The following is an 18,446-nucleotide window of genomic DNA, read 5'->3' as shown; positions in this document are numbered from 1 at the left end:
TAAGTGTATAATTCAAAGCATAACTGCATTCCAATCCCTGTATTAGTCTGGAAAGCACCCATTAGGTTAGTTTGCTTCAGAATACAGACCAAATGAAATTCTCCACCTTCAAAGCTCATTGTGTAGCACCCTGCTTGTGGTTAACGCTTAGCTGGAATGAAATATTCAACGCAGCAATAGAGAAATTAAAATAATAATTTATTTGTCAGACAAATAAATGAGAGGCACAGTGGTATATGGTTACCAAGCTCTGGCCTGGCCTCCTGCCATTATGGCCAGCACTTATATTTCCTTAATCCAGCCCCCTTGCTCCTCCTGTGGCTGCCTCTGTCCAATCAGCCTGGTTAAAATTCCTATTGGCTGTTTGCTAGAACCAATCACAAAAGATACACCCATTTCCGTTTTGCCTTTTATGGGAAACAAAAAGCTATATATTCTTCTATCTATAAATGACAAATAAGTAGTCATATATCTTACATTTGTCTCAACAAGAAACCTTAATTACCAGCTCACCTCTTGCCCTCCTTGCCCTATTGCCCTCCAAAACAGATGGATTAATCTTAAATTTTTATCTTAAACAGATGTCAAGGATCTTGAGTTCACATCATCATTGAAAGATCTCCTTCTTTTGGAGGTCTTTAAACAAAGGCCTGACAACCATATGTGTGCTCTAATGATGTCTCCTGCTTGGCAGGGGGGGCTGGGCTGATGGCCCCTGTGGTCTCTTCCAACTATATGAAATAAGAATCTAGCATAAGGATTTAACATTTCTTAGTTTCTAATTCCTTTGCATAATTACATTTAAGCCAATATATTTAATACATAACATAAATAACCTTTTAAAAGGAAAAGAAATCTTAAAAGGATCTCAGTTTAAGAAAGAAACAACTTTAGAAAAAGACTTCCCAAAATACTCCCTCCCTTTCTGCCAGCCAGATGCTCTTGGCCTTTTAACCTTAGGAAAATATGGCTCAAGTTTAATGGGAGGCACATGGTTTTATTTTACTATTTACCCACTCTTAATTATGTTTTTCTCTGCTTTTTTTATATTCTGTAATATGTAGGGTCAGTGTAACCTTGCTCTCAGCCTGTAATTCCCTTTTTACGACTTTGAGAATTGTTTTCTGCTATAAATCAGGGGGCCCCCTTGTCCAGGAGGATAAACATCTTGCCAAGGTTCTTAGGCAGCTGGTCTTCTGCCTGGCATGAAACATTTGTGAATTTTTAAGCTCATTTTAAAATGCAGGCCCTGATCAAAAATATAAGCCTAAGTAAAATGCAGGCTATGATTAGATGCCTCATTTGTTCAAACATATTTCATCCCTGTCCTCTCCAGAACTCAAGCTCATCCAGTGATTAAGTATTTTGCTTTAAGAGCCTTAATCTAGTTGTTGACACTCTCCTTTGCCTTCCAAAGCCATTTCTCTTACATCTTTCAAACTGTAAAACTGCAAACAGAAGCATGATTGTGGATAGTCTATGCTGCTTCTTATAGCTGAGAAATTCAACTGAAAAGTTTAATTGATCCCACTTATGGAATTGCAATTGCCAATTACCAAGCGGGAACTTATGATAACTCTACATTAGTTGACAATGCATGTACACGTTCTACAACAGAATGAATTAATCTTCCGAGAAATCTTTTCATTAACGTAATGGCTGATTGGAGACTTCATCTCTCTCTCTCCACATTTTTCATCATGTTCCCTCGGACTTGATGGAGCAGTAGGGCTCCATCAGGAGGAAAGACGGGAAATGGGTGTTTGGCTTCACATATATTGTTCCCTGAAAGATTCTAAAATTCAGGAATTCAAAATTTCAATTTTAAGTTTATGATATGTGTGCTGCTTTCATGCAACAGACAGGGAGGGAGAAATTAAGTATGCTTTCTCAAACAAAAGGAGAGTAATTGGTATTTTCATCTGCAAATAAACTAACCTCAAATTAATTCTATAAAAAGTGCTGACACCATATCGCTGTGGAATGCAAATCTCTTTGTTCATTAGGCTCATCTATTTCAGTTGTACATACAGTATACATCTCAGCAGGGTCTGATAATTATATCACAGAGTATATTACATTAATTAAATTACCAACATTATTCAGCTGGATGCTCAAATTATATCCATGAGAATCAGTATACAATGTAGAGTTGCATTGTTTTCATGTTTGCTGTGGCAACCCCACTAAACAAATCACACAAGATAAGGGAAAGGTGTAATTTGCATTTTTATTGTCTAGATAACAGATTCTCTCCATATGTAAGGAAGGGATTCCAGCAAAGATGGCAGTAGCATTGGGAAATTAAATTAATAATTGAATACCTGATAAGAAGTAACAAGTCAGCAAATAGTTTTTCTCTTTGGAGGGGGGAAAAAGACCCCTTTGATAATGTTTAGTTATCAAAGTCTTAACAGAGTTTGCTCTTGGCAACTCTTGGCCATGTATGCCTGGGTTGAGATCTTCAGCCCCATGGCGCCTTCAAAGTGGGCTTCCACTGGGTTTGGTTTTATCCCCCATGCTGTTTAACATCTCCATGAAACCACCCAGAGTTTGGGAGTACATTGTCAGCAATATGCTGATGACAGACCTTTATATCTGGGGCAGCTGATGTTATTTGGAGCTTTATCTTGCCTTGATAATGAACTGGATGAGAGCCAATGCACTGAAGCTCAAGCCAGATAAGACTGAGGCCCTGTTGGTGGGTGTTTCCCTGGACCAGGTGGATGGGAGGTTGCCTGTTCTTGATGGGGTTACATTCCCTCTGAAGGAGCAGGTACATAGCTTCTGGATCCACCGCTATCCCTTGAGGCTCAGGTGGCCTCAGTGGCACAGAATGCTTTCCCTCAGCTTTGGCTAGTAACCCAACTCCTCCCCTGTCTGGACAGGGATAGCCTAACTTCTGTCATCTATACTCTGGTAGTGGGATGCGGGTGGCGCTGTGGGTTAAACCACAGATCCTAGGGCTTGCTGATCAGAAGGTCGGTGGTTCGAATCCCCACGACGGGGTGGACTCCTGTTGCTCGGTCCCTGCTCCTGTCGACCTAGCAGTTCGAAAGCATGAAGTGCAAGTAGATAAATAGGTACCGCTCTGGTTCACCAGAAGTGGCTTAGTCATGCTGGCCACATGACCCGGAAGCTGTACACCAGCTCCCTCGGCCAATAAAGCGATATGAGCTCCGCAACCTCAGGTTAAGAACAGTTTCAGGTTAAGAACGGACCTCCAGAATGAATTAAGTTCTTAACCCGAGGTACCACTGTATAAGGGTCTGGTGACTTCTGTTTCAGAGTATCTGAAGAAGTGTGCATGCACACGAAAGCTTATACCCAGAACAAACTTGGTCTCTAAGGTGCTACTGGACAATTTTTAAATTTATTTTGACTGCTTTTAACCTGTTAGTTTATATCGTGTATTTGGAATGCTTTAATTGTATTGTATTATTTGATTGTGACCACTCTGTGAGTCATTGTTTGAACGGTAACTGAAACAGACACATTACAAAAATAGCAAGTTCAGAGACTTTCTTTTATTTGAGCTTCCATTCGTGACCCAAGGTTACTTGTTACATTGCTATCCAGTGAAATATTGATTGGACAATTGTGGTTGGATGTTCATTCAGTTTCTTGCACTTGAAACTGACCTTTAACGTTGTTATAAAACTCAAAGCATTCTTTCCTCCCTTTTCTCTCCTTGATCCCTACATATAAGCAAATTCTGAATCTCAGTTCTTCTCTGAAATTGCTCTACATTGATATGTCATAATTCTTTCAAGTAATAGCCTCTTTCTATGCCATCTGACCTTGTGAAGGTTTGAAACAGTTTCCCAGAGTGAAATCCCTTTTCTGCTGTACAGATCCTTTCTTCCGTCCCTACGCAGCCTAAAACCCTGCTGTGACTAGAGATAGCTATTTGGCCAGGGGCACCTGACATTTGATGTGAGGCTTTATTATTTTCTTTCCCCCCATATCTATCCTGAGTATCAGACTCTTAAAGTGATTTGTCCTTGTGTTACTTTATTTTGCTTGACAAGGTGATATAAAAGGTTTCTTTTGTAAAAGAAATTCCTGTTCCAGCAACATCTGCTGAGGCCAGAGGGAAATATCTTATTTGTCAGTATTGCTAATTGAAAATGTCAACTCATTAATTGCTTGATGTTTTATCCGCAAGAATTATGCAAGTTCCCATACAGAGAATGTCTTTGATGGCTGGATCATATCTAAAGATGGCACTCATATGAGTTGACTTGGATCATAAAATTTTGTGGATACCATATATTTGCATCTTTATAATTGTTAGTTCATGCTAATATTCACTGGTTACTCTAGCAAGTGGTGAGTGAAATTACCTTGAACTGTATGCACTTTACTGTGGCAGATGTGTACATAACATTTTGGTGAGAAGTAAGTTTTCACTCAGCATCTTAAAAAGCATCTTGAAAAGCAGAAACATCACCTTGCCAACAAAGGTCCATATAGTTAAAGCTATGGTTTTCCCAGTAGTGCTGTATGGAAGTGAAAGCTGGACCATAAAGAAGGCTGATCACCGAAGAATTGATGCTTTTGAATTATGGTGCTGGAGGAGACTCTTGAGAGTCCCATGGACTGCAAGAAGATCAAACCTCTCCATTCTCAAGGAAATCAGCCCTGAGTGCTCACTGGAAGGACAGATCGTGAAGCTGAGGCTCCAATACTTTGGCCACCTCATGAGAAGAGAAGATTCCCTGGAAAAGACCCTGATGTTGGGAAAGATGGAGGGCACAAGGAGAAAGGGACGACAGAGGGTGAGATGGTTGGACAGTGTTCTCAAAGCTACAAACATAAGTCTGAGCAAACTGTGGGAAGCAGTGGAAGACAGGAGTGCCTGGCGTGCTCTGGTCCATGGGGTCACGAAGAGTCAGACTCGACTAAAGAACTAAACAACAACAACAAAGTTTTCACTCATGTCAGCTACAGAATATAAAACTACTTCAGAGTGGAAAACTACAGTAATCATTGCATCCTTCTAAACATGGGTGACATTGAAGGAGAAGGCCCATGTCCTTGATTTATAAAATCATAGTGCTGGAAGAGACCTCGGAGGCAGCAATAGACAGCATGGTAGGGCTGTGGCACTCAGCTCACTTGACCTCTGGCAGACTGGCTGCAGCATACTGGGTTGTAGAAGGAGGAGGGGTGTTGTGGTGGCAATGAGGTCAGCTGCAAGCCTGTCATCAGTAGTGCTGGATTGGCTCTGCCGGTACATTTGCACCATGCTGACCTTACCACATTCCCCTATGCTCCAGAGGAGATTTGGAGGCCAGGGGCACACTGGAAAAGGGAGGGGAAGTTCCACTGTGCAAGTGGAAGTCCTTGCGCTAATGGGATTACTTCATTGGATACAACCCAGTGTATTGCTTATCTCCAGGTTGTATTCCCCACCCCACTTTTATTAATGGCAGGAGTTACTGAACTGAAACTAGTAGAATCAGTGGGAATTTGAGGTCATAGCGGACATAAGCTAAGTAACACTTTCTAATTTCCATCCCAATTAAGGCTGGAAAGCAAAAAAAGGTTTTTGTAACTTACAAATAATTTTAGGGTAGTGACCCACCCATTTGCTTTATTAAAAAGTACCGTCCCACAGCGACATGTCACCATTTGATTTGTTAATTTTTAATAATGAACTAGCACTCTTTCACTATACAAAAAAGGAAAAAATAATGAGGAAATCTATTGTTAAACTTCCCCTCATCCTCAATGGGAAAAGAAACTAACATCAAAGCTCCAATTCTATCTCCCCACCCCCCCACCTGAGAGTAAGCCCCACTGAATTCTGTTTAGACATTGTTAAGACTTACAGCTTAGGGCAATTAATAGAGGCTATTCAGGAGAGCATTTGGGGGCCATTTATCACTAATTCCTGGTCAACAGGAATAAAATGGGCAGGAACCGTAAACAGGAAACTTTTAATTAAATGTGCAGAAGTCCTGAATATCATCAACAGCGCTTTGCCTATTTGCACTAAACAGAGTGCTGCTTCAATTGTGTTTTGCGGCACACATAAAATTCACAATTTATTGCACACGCACAAATTACAATAAATCAAATAAAACAACAACACCCAAGATTATAATCTAGAAGACACTGGCATTGATGGAATTCTCCATTGTCTGAAGAAAGAAAAGCTAGAGGCATTTGGTTGTATCCTGGCCAACTCTAGGCAATAAGCTGAAGGCAGCTATTCAGTAGCTAATAGGGAAAAAAATCTCTGTGTGTGTTTTGTTTCTCAGAGTGTAGATTTGAGCTTTGCAGTTTTATTTTTCTTACTTTTAGTTTTAGTGCCAGAAGCTGAAGACTCTTTTTTCCGCTTTCAGTTGCTTTAAAGAAATGTACAGGGGAAAAGAAAAAGCAGCAGGAAAGTCAATTGAAGTTGTGCGAGCATATCTTGGGGCACAATCTGTCCCATTGTATTTCACTGATGTGGTGGAGATTTTTCATTAACTGAGCGTCCTTTCAGTCCCTCCTAAACATATGGTGTGCTCAGTAGAGGGATCAAGAGTGCTACAACAGAAAGGCTTGCCTATTAACACAAAAATTGGTCTTTTAGCTTTTGGAGGGGGGAAATTGCTTGCAAGGCAGCATAAGTCAAACAGTTTGGATAACTGCCTACTGTTGCAGACAAATCCCTCTGCTCTTTCCTCTCTGTGCAAATCCTTCTCCTGGTTGAACCTAGAGATTCCCGTTACACATTGAGGGGATGTTAGAGAAACATAAAATTGAATTCATGATGCCTAAGAGCCAGGTCTTGGCTCCAGCTGAAACCCAAAGACATTCTTACAAATTTGTGCACCCGGGTCCCACCATTAAGAGATTTGCACAAGGCTGGTGGACAATGCCAAATTTGGCACCTGCTTTCCCACCCTCAAAATATGCAGGGCTGCTCTTGTTTGGCATTCCTGCCTCTGTCCTGCTCATAAACTCTTCAACCATTAGTCCACATCTCTTCTTGAAAGTCCATGTTGAAAGTAGAAGCAATTACTTCGGATAGGATTAAACATTTGTCTTAAAAATGCAAAAGACAGAAGCAGCTTTCATGAATTCTATATAATTTTATGCAAGGCACAAAAAAGCCTATTTGAAAACCATCAAACTTCATCTGGCAGTCTACAAGCGCAATCCTGGGCTAGTCTCATGAGAAGTAAATAATAATAATAATAATAATAATTTATTATTTGTACCCCGCCCATCTGGCTGGGTTTCCCTAGCCACTCTGGACAGCTTCCAACAAAGATTAAAAATACATTAAAATGTCACACATTTAAAACTTCAGATGTTTTTTCAAAGTCTGGTAGTTGTTCTTCTCTTTGACATCTGGTGGGAGGGCATTCCACAGGGCGGGTGCCACTACTGAGAAGGCCCGCTGCCTGGTTCCCTGTAGCTTTGCTTCTCGCAGTGAGGGAACCGCCAGAAGGCCCTTGGAGCTGGACCTCAGCGTCCGGACAGAACGATTTAGTTCAGTTAGATGGGCTCATTAAAGCCCAGTCCTTCCAAGTTATGCCAGTCGGGCATGTGTCTCTGCCAGGGTCCTACTCGAGAGCAGGACAAGCTCCTGACAGGGGGTGCCACCCTGGTCTGAGGTATGCCTTCTGATGGACAGAGCATTTGCATCAGTTTCTAAAATGGTGCCATTGTGTAAGAATATCGCTTGCGTTCCTTTCGTACTACCTCATAAGCATTCCCAGAAACAGAGAGATAGGATGGTATTTACTGAAGTTGAGGCTTTTTTCCAGCTGGAACTCACTAGAACTCTGTTCCGGCACCTCTCAGGTGGGTGCCATTACCATTCTAACAGAATGAGGGAGGTGTTCATGGTGAGTTCTGGCACCTCTTTTTCTTTAAAAATAGCACTGACTAAAGTCCTGCTAACTTTCATGCCTTCAGCTGTTTCAGAAGGAAGGTTCAGGCACATGTCATATTCTGAACACATACATATGATTATATATTCTCCATTATATAATGCATTGAAAGAACAATTCTTGGGAAAATCTTCCGGGAGACAGGATAAATATATAACCATAGAACTGTACATTTTCTGTCTGCAGCAACTGGTAAGAGGAAAAAGTTCCTGAAAGAGAATGCTGTGTTTTGTCAGGGAGGTTGTGGATTTTAAGTTTATTTTATGCTTTTATTCATTTAGGTTTTACATAATTTTATTCAGATTTGCATAAATTCATTTTATCTCATCCCATTTTACTTCATTTAATATAGCATTTTAATACTTGGGGTTTTTTAAAGGAGCACTCTCTTTTTTAAAAAAGGGACATACCATAGTATCTGCCAGAGGAAATTGGCATTTTAAGCTCATTTATATTTTAGTTTACTTGCGTCTGAGTTAATTTCCAAGTTGTCTATTTATTTAGGATATTTGAATCCCACTTTTCAATTAGAGTCCTCAAAGCAGGCTAACAACACTTATAAAACACCAAGAACCAAAAAACGAAAGAACCAGCCCCACTGGAGTAGGAGTTAACTGTTATGTACTGAAGTTCTCACCCTGGGCCAGCAGGGGGATACTTTAGATAGTTTTCAATATGCAAATAAGGGATTGAAAGTGATGTTCAGTGATTGGATAGTTACAGAAAGTGTTACAGTTGCGTTGTAGTGGAGCTCTATATAAGCAGGCTGGCTGAACCCTTCAGTTCTGTTCTGGCCTGTGAATAAACAAGAGCTGTTTGAAGAATTGCTGTGTCGTCTGATATCTTCACCCACTACTTAACATTAGCAACAGGTATGCCTTTATACAGGGCAGTTTCTATAAATTTGCTCTGCATAATGCAGGAAAGGACGGCTTGAACGGTGCAAGCCCTGGTCTTGCCTTTGCCTGATTCCCTCAATCTCTTCTTAAAGGGACTTGGTGTCAGGTTTCCGTGCATCCATGTACAGCCCACGTCTTCAGCGCCTGCATGGGCTCGGTGTCAGGAGCACCTTCTCCAACCTTCCGATCACAGGAATGCAGGAACAGCAGCACAGCATTCCCAAGGAATAGGTCCTGGTGCAGTGGACCCACATTTGCTGATGTGAGCACCTCAAAAGCAGCAGAGTAACGGAAGCAAAGCTGTGGAGGTTTTGTTGCATACCTAATTTATTTCTTCTAATTAAACAAATAAAAGAATATAACAAACATGCACGAGAGAGTCAGCTCTCTCATACTGCCATCTTGATCAAATAAAAAAACCACACAGTACTATAGACAGAAGTCTGGAAGAGTAATTTCCGCCCCCTCCTTTCTCACAGGCAGAAAGTGAAACAAACATGATCTGGTGATCTTTGCAATGGGAGGGATGAAAATACTGACATCAGGTGGCCCTTTGTCTATCATTCCCTGCACCAGATGCTCAGGAGAGAATGAGTTCTAATGATAAAGACAGGTGAGCTCACCTGCACCCAAACAAGTAGATTTGAATGAGGTAACAAATGATATACCAATTCCTACCCATTTGTTACTCAATACTACGGCCAGTCCAAGACACCTGGCCGTAGTATTGGCACCTGAAGGGTGAACAACAAAATGGCATCAACCCTGCCAGGGAAGAAAGGGTGCGTGAAGATCTACATCCATCAGGAACAAGGGGGAAATAAAGATCTACATCAGGAACAAGAGTGAATGGAGACTCCTCCTATTCACCAAGAGGCCACTGGAGAGGTGGCAAAGTTGGCCTCCACAGCAGCTGTTGCTGCTACTACAACAACAGTGGAGACTGGATCTGCTGCCCCTGTGGATCCTGCCCCCCAAGGCATTTGCCTCACAGCTGGCCTAAACTTTCCTAATCAACAGGTCACATGAACAAGGAGTGTCTCCTCATTCTTGAAGGTTTGAGTTTCTTTCTTTCTTTCTTTCTTTCTTTCTTTCTTTCTTTCTTTCTCTATGTAAGTCTAGCTGTGCTCAGAAGCTGAGAAAATAATTTCTAGCAAATCTCTAGAGCGTGACTCAAATGAGACCCTGAAAGAACCTGGACGGAGTCCTGAGAAAGCATCCGCACACAATTGCTCCAATATATCAAGGGAAGTCTACAGGCCTTGTGTTTACCCGAGCCCTGTTGAACTTGATGGATGCATGCAGCAATATAAAAACATCAAATACTTCCAAGAACGGCACCTTTTCTCATACACCTACTATCAGGGAACCAGCTTCAACATTAATTTCACACGTTGACATGTTTGACGGCTATTGTAAAGGAGGACAAAATGCAGAAGTACAAAATCCTAAAGCAAGTGTCGGTGGCAGAGAAAGAGGAAGCAAGCTGCCTGTAACTTCTTCTTCTTTGGCCAGCTGGTAAGATTTGGTTGGTGTAATGTTCCTCCTGAGACACAAGAGAGGTAGCCTCCCAGTGGCATATGGTGCCCTGGCTGGTGGCAAAGGGCGGGAAGTGCTTCACTTCCTTCGCGCAAGAGGTGAACACTGCCTTAGTGTGATAGAGCCGCACACAACTGAGTAAGCACTTTATTAACATGATATGAACTCTGTGTCAGAGGGGCAAACTATAGGGGGTGGCATGGGCTTTACCTCCCTCAATATTTGTGGGCCAAGCCCCCCCCCCAGTATTGAGGGGGCACCAAACAGATAGGCCTCCCACGTGCAAGCACACCATCCTGGAGAGTCTCCACCCCCATCTTTCAGCCCAGACACTGAGGTCCAGCTCCAAGAGCCTTCTGGTGGTTCCCTCACTGCGAGAAGCGAAGTTACGGGAAACTGGGCAGAGGGCCTCCTCTGTGGTGGTGTCCGCCCTGTGGAACACCCTTCCATTAGATGTCCAGGAAATAAACAACTATATGACATTTAGAAGACATCTGAAGGCAACCCTGTTTAGGGAAGTTTTTATTGTTTGATTTTTTGTTGCTTTTTTATATATTGTGTTCGGAGCCTCCCAGTGTTGCTGGAGAAACCCATCCAAATGGGCAGGGTATAAATAATAAATAATAATCTATTATTATTACAGTGGTGCCCCGCAAGACGAATGCCTCGCAAGACGGAAAACCCACTAGACGAAAGGGTTTTCCATTTTGGAGGCGTTTCGCAAAACGAATTTCCCTATGGGCTTGCTTCGCAAGACGAAAATGTCTTGCGAGTTCCTGCGGGTTTTCCCCCCTTTTTCCCCCCCTTTTCCTAAGCTGCTAAGCCGCTTATCAGCTGATCCTCTGATAAGCCGCTTAACAGCTGATCACTAAAAGCCGCTAAACCGCTAATAGCACTAATCTGCTAAGCTGTCAATGGCCTTGCTTCGCAAGACGAAAAAACCGCTATACAAAGAGCCTCACGGAACGGATTAATTTCGTCTTGCGAGGCACCACTGTAGTATTATTATTATTATTATTATTATTATTATTCCCACCACTGAAGGGCCAGTGGCGTGGGATGTACAGTGGGGGTGGGATGTACAGAGAGTGAAGATCACCCTCTGCGCTCCCCATCCCCAGCCACTGTCAGGGCACAATGGGGATCTCGGGGGGGGGGGCTCCTGGTTTGTGCAACCCAGATTGTGCATGATGTGCATATGACATCACATGATGCCACGCCCCCTCAATGTGGGGGACAAGTTGGCGCCCCTGCTCTGTCTACATGGGTAAGCGCCGTTAGGCATCAGCTGAATGGCGGGCAGACAAGACCAATTCTTCCATAGCTAGAACAACAAAGACTGAGCTGTATTGGTTATACACACAGCTGCATTAGTACAACGGTGATAGTGCCATTGTGACAAGGTGCTATGTGACAAGGGCAAAGTTATTCTCAAACTATTTGAATGAGTATAATGTTTGCCCTTAAATTGATGAGCAAATGCCTCGTCCGTGTTCAGCCCCCGCCCCCCCCCCCACCTGTTCATCAGCGCAGGAAGTTGAGATAAGAGAGAACAAACAGAGACGGCACGGGAGAGAAGGGAGAAAACAAACTAAGCAGAAAGAAAAATGTGTTTGTTAATTGAGCTGAGGAAAAGAAAAATGTGATTGATGGCCTTGCCTTCAACTCTCTGGTTATGAGCACACTTCCTTGCAGTGATCTGTGCCTACATTAGGGGAGCATATCAGAATGGATAATAAATCCAGCTGCTGCTGCTGCTGTAGGCATTTACTTTACTTAACAGTGTTAACAGTACTGAAACACAAAAGTAATATATTAATGTGCTGAAAGAAGTGGGTAGAGGAAGGGGTGTTGCAGTGCGTTGACACCGGTTAATTCATTGCTCTGTTCTGTATAATTAGAAACACATTCTGGTAATAAGGATAGTTATTTATAGTTATTGATTTATAGTTATTGATTGATCAGTTGACTCACCGGATTTCTTAAACTCAGGACAGCTATTCTAACAGTTACCATATTTTTTGCACCATAACACTCACTTTTTTCCTCCTAGAAAGTAAGGGGAAATGTCTGTGCGTGTTATGGGGCGAATGCCTATGGATGGCGGGGGGATCTGCTGCAGTCGTGAGCAGAGGATCCATGGTTCCCCTTCCTTCCCTCCTCCGTGGCTTGTTTTGAAACAGCAAAGTGGGAGAAGAGCCGCTGAGTGGGGAGGAGAGAGGGACAGAGAGCCTGCTTGCTTTAATGGAGCAAAGCGGGAGAGGAGAGGAGCCTTCTCCTCTTATACCCCTCTTCTGCATTATTAACAGCATCCTTCTCCACCCACCCCACGCGTGTTCCTTGTCCCTTGAGAGCTTTTCCTTCCCTCCCACTTAAAACATGGTTACAAAGCATGGATCCACATGGATCCTCAGGATTTTTGCACTGGGTCACCCCAAGTTCACCATCAGATCACATAGCATGTCCATGGCTACAGCTTGCACCAAAAAAATCACGCACCCACTGTTGCCTGGGGCCGCAGTGGTGCAAAAACGAGGTTACAAAGCATGGATCCACATGGAATATAGGCCTGTATCAGGGAAGGGTACTCACTCAGAGTCATGCGACTACCTTCCTTCCTTCCCTCCATAGGTCCTTTCCTGAGCATAACTGGAAGAAACACAGAAACTAGAAATGATACATGTAGCTTCACGTCTTCTGAAAACAGTGGCACCACTAGGAATTCTTGGAGACCAGGAAGATAAATATACTATGCCATGGAATTCTCTATCAGCCCTCTTCTGTTTATCAGAGCTATTTCTGTTTAGAAATTCCACCTAAAGATAAATAAATGCTGATATTTGAAGAAACTGTCTTTGCTCCAGCAGCCTCTTTGACTTTCAACATTATTGCTCCCACAGCAATTTGCTTCAATGTAACTGGAGCAGGCACAGGGATGTGGGTGGTGCTGTGGGTTAAACCACAGAGCCTAGGACTTGCTGATCAGAAGGTCGGCAGTTTGAATCCCCACGACGGGGTGAGCTCCCGTTGCTTGGTCCCTGCTCCTGCCCACCTAGCAGTTCGAAAGCACGTCAAAGTAGATAAATAGGTACCACTCCGGCGGGAAGGTAAACGGTGTTTCCGTGTGCTGCTCTGGTTCACCAAAAGCGGCTTAGTCATGCTGGCCACATGACCCGGAAGCTGTACGCTGGCTCCCTCGGCCAATAAAGCAAGATGAGCTCCGCAACCCCAGAGTCGGTCACAACTGGACCTAATGGTCAGGGGTCCTTTAACTGGAGCAGACACATGCAAGGCATTGTTACTGAACACAGGGCAGCAATGGCTCACTTCACATGTGATACTAAGCCAAACCATGAAATAGCATAAGTGTATGGGCTCTTGGGTCTGTCTGTCTGCTGCTGCACTGGTCCTGTGAGCTAAGCCTAGCATGACGTATGAATCCAGGCTCATTGGTGTCTCCTTCAGACAAGAGCAACCTTGATGGAGGAAAAGCAAAGGAGCTATGATCTCCTCCTTGGGAGCCCACATTTACCCATTCACACTAGGCTGGGACAATATGTCATTTTCTAGGTTTGGAACAACCAACTATTGCAGATATTGCACAGTTTGAAATGACTGGGTGCATGAAAACTAACCTCTTTTGAAATGAAGCATTGTCCAGATCCATTAAAATATTATTCAAAATATTATTCAAATTTTCTTCAAAACAAAACAGAAACATCATATGATACATCCAAACAGTTCCAAAAGACATATACCAGTCCAAGGCATAGCTCAGCATCTTACAAAATATGAAATAATCCTAACAGACCTATAAGCAAAGGTCTCTCCCCTTACAGCATTCATTGTGCCTGTAGCTGTTTTCCTGGAGATCCATTTACATCCTCACTCGCAAAGCGTTTGAGAACAAAGACTCAAAGGCAACTCCCTTCAAGATGGCAGATTTGAACTTCATTTTTTTTAATAAAATTTTTATTGAGTTTTCACATTTTATAAACACAGACACACACACACACAGACAAAGACAACACATATGAAGTTTCATATCCTTACTTTCCTAACCCCAGTTCTTGACCTCCCCCCACCCCCCCTTCATACATCCTAATTCAATTAAATTGGCTCAGCAAGTTCATATCTCTCATCCTTTACATATTATTATTGTATATATATATTTTTAAAGAAATACTTAATTCTTTTTACTTGGCCAAATTTTACTTATCCAGTTTTCTTATAAATATTAAATCCTTTTCTAAGGTCGACTCGAATTCCTTCCACGAATTTCCCTTTTATCTTAAAAATAGGTCATAATAATCAAACACAAAGGTCATAAACATTTTTTAAAAATTCTTTTTCTTCCCCCCCCCCCCGCCCCGGTTTCTGTCCCTTCCCAATGTCCCCATGTCCACAAAAAGAGTTTTTAGCCTGGATTCCTCACATCTGAGGCCTTTAAATCTCTGTCAGTCTCTCTCTGCCGATTTTGTTGGTAGCCCTCTTTGTTGGTCCTCGGGTTTCGAAGGAGTTCTAGCTCAGTCTCATCAGATTTTCTTCCATCCAAAGTACTTGGTACCAGCTGCTGCGAAAGGTCAGCTAATCCATACTCAAAGAGGAAGCCCCAATCATATTTCTTGTTTCTTTTAAATTCAAATATTCCAAGTGTTCCAGGGGCTTCCTCCCTCCTCTTTCGCATCTTTCGCAGATTTGTAATCCAAAGGTCTTCTTCTTTGTGTTCTGACAATGTAGGCTTCTGGTTGGTACTCTCCATCTGTACTGGCCCTTGTTCACTCTCCCCCTGTTCCGAAGTTATCTCTTCTGATTCAGCTGCAGATTTTTTCCCAGTCAAGTCCATTGTGCCTTCAGCAGAGTCACTTATTTTAGAGTTCAAGGTTATAAGTTGTTTACTCATAGCCGTAGTCTGCTCCTGCAACTTTCCCACAAGAAAGAACATTCTTTCTATCTCTGCCTGTAATTTTCCATCTGCAGCCATTGTAGTGTTTCAATGTTTCCCCTAGGGGGATTCTGGTTACTTATTAGTCTTTTCCCAATAGTCCGTTACCTTGTTATTTCACTACTTTGTTTCCAACCACTTTAGTTCAAATATAACAAATTTAGTCCAGAAAGGTGTTAAATAATAAGGTTTTTAACTTTCACTGCCCGTTTGACAGCTCCTTTGACAGCTGTCAAACTCCTTGTTCCTTTTTCTCCAGCTCACATAGAGGACACTCCCGGGTCTGGGGGGGGGGGGTTTAAACAAAAGCTTCTAAAATTCCACTCTTACTCTCCAGCACAAATCTTCTTCTGTCAAATTCATGAAAATATTATCTTTTAAAAAACACCAAAAAGAAAAAACTCTCCACCTTAGTTCTCCGATCCTTGCTTTAAATCTTCTGTAAGCAGGGGGGTGCGGACTTCCCTTTAGCACATCCCCCGATCGTACCGAATTCAAGGATAGAAATTTTAAAGTCCAAATTCCAATCTACTCACGGGTTAATTAAAGTCCGAATTTCAGGGAAGAAAGTCAGCGGTCTCCGGCCATGGCTCGCGGCTTCGCTCCACTGCAGTAGTGGTCCACTCACAGAACCACGCCGCTCCCCGTACCCTCTCCGCAGCCTTTAAAAAGGCTCTTCGTGGGTCGGGGGGGCGCTTTAGGTGCCCGCCGAGTCACCAAGTCCGCAGGCTTCAGCGCCTGCGGTTTCTGAGGGTCCCCGCGTTGCCGTCGCGGTAGAACCCTTCTCCAGCGGAGCCGATTACCTCCGGAGCTCGGAGGGAATCCGCCATTAACCAGATCGCGCTAACCCGGAAGCCCAGATTTGAACTTCAAGGCCTCTCATGTGATCTAAGGTTAAACATTCAAGTGTCAGCTAGCAGAAAACAACAGTAGTTAATTATCAACCCATTTAAAGCTCAGAGACCACTTCTTGACTTCAATATAGCCCTGTGGGAAAAACCCACGTTAAAGCCTTCATTAATACACATTTAGTCATTCACCATTTCAGTGTCAATTAAACCAATTATACTTAACACCAACACATATCATTGGACACCAGCTCCCATTAGATCCAGGCAACATGATCAGTGGTCAGAGGTGAGAGTTGTTGTCCATGGTGTGCTATACAGTAGTGTTATTTTTCCTGGAGAAACTGTTGAATTACTGACTGGAAATGGAGCAGTATGTCCACCCTAAAACTTTTGCAGGCACAAATAATACTGAAAGTGGAATCACGTAGAACTGCCTTGATAGCATCATGAACACAAACCATCATGAACGTGTAATAAAAAGGGCAGGTAGGCAGGCATCCTGGGGGGTACATCTCTGCTCTGTCTGTCAGCCATTAAATCCCATTGGGCAACCAAAGTGGATGACATGGGATTGGTCTGCCAGGTACAATCAGCCGGCAAAGGTGCTTTGTTTTTTCGAAGGTGTTTTGCTCTGAAGTTTGTTTCTCTACAATGGTTTTCAGCAAGCTGGAAAATGCAGCAGAGTTTTAGCACCATGTCATAAATTTACCGGATGTGCTGGACTACACATGGTTATTGCTGCTATCACTTTCACTATAGCAACATGAATAGCATTTCAATGTAATCTTTTGAGCACTGATGACTGCTGAAATGCCAAGGTTAAATGCCAAGCACAGAAAAGCGTATGGAGAACATGCTCTTACGGAGGGTACAGTGGAGCAACAACAGTTCGTTTTTTTTTTCTTATGATGCATAAAAATAACCACACATAATTGCATAATCTTAGGCAAGCATGGCAAATCTTGTAGGCTGCAGAAACGAATGTAGCATCCTAATTCTGCGTGGCACATCAAAGAACAAGATATAGTAAAACTGAGGACTAGGTATGACTCCTCTCCAAATAATGTCCCTATTCCATTTTGGTCTACATATATTTCATTTCCAAAGGCAAACAGAATTCTCTGCCTGTTACTTTCTTTTCGGAACACATATGCCACAACCAATGTGGGGCCATCCTAATTGTCTTCTGATGGAAACTAGAGTAAGCATATCGTGCATCAACCTTCTCCAACCTGATGCCCTCCAGATGTTTTGGGTTACAGCTTCCAACAGCCTTGCCCAGCACAGAGGGCACCAGGCTGGGGAAGCCTGCAGTGTACTAGTCTCCATATATCTCTCTCCCTACGTTTATGTGTATTGTTGGTGTTATTAAGCAGCTGCGGTGCCTGCCATTATGGATAACTGGACTGTCAGAAGCTCCCTCGCAGGTATCAAATGCAAGTAAGATTTACCACTGAAAGTCATTTGCTGTTTTATGATGATAAGCCAGCTGTGATGAAGTTAACTGAAATGAAGTGTAGCTGCTGAAAATAATGAATTTGCTAATTATAGAGATGTTGAAGCAGTAAATTATCCAGAATTGCCAAGGAGCACTTTTTAGCACTGGAACAGGAACGTGGCGTGAAATGATTAATAAAGCTGGAACACAATACCTTATTACATTTGATGGTTATATCAATCACAGACAAAAGACAATCTGCAAAGCCTCACAAGTGTCACAGGTTTTAAGAAGACACCACATGGATGACGGGACAACATTTTCATATCTTGCAGCACTCCTGTGTTTAGGATCCATTAACAATTAACCTGAGAAGGAGCAAGAAATGTATCTATCTCAGAGGAAAAACATTAGACTACAGATTAGAAACCTGTGGCCTGCCAGATGTTGTTGGACTACAACTCCCATCATCCCTGACCATTGGCCATGCTGACTAGGGGCTGATGGGGTCTGGAGTCTAACAACAGTTCTTATTTGATAAAACTCACCTCCGTCTCTTGGAGTCCCTCCAATTCAGGTAAGAGATACACAGACATACAGACACTCAGGTTTCTGCATGTGTATTCCTTACTGGATGAGGAACTGCAGGCATGAACAGGTAATGCATTAATAATGCACCTTCCAGATGTAGCACCTGGGAGTATGCAAGCTTGTCCCTGTATAATATGTTTCATTCACACCAGCTACTCAGGAGGGAAAACTAGTGGTCTGATTTCATTCTCTTCTGTTTCAAAAAGCTGATCCCCCTATTACAGTTTATTTTACAAGGCTGCACTCGCAGAGTCCTGCTGCCATGTATGAACAGTGTACTGGTTGGAT

Source organism: Podarcis cretensis (genome assembly GCF_951804945.1).
Source record: "Podarcis cretensis genome assembly, chromosome: 1".
Taxonomy (NCBI): domain Eukaryota; kingdom Metazoa; phylum Chordata; class Lepidosauria; order Squamata; family Lacertidae; genus Podarcis; species Podarcis cretensis.
This window is presented reverse-complemented; position numbering follows the sequence as displayed.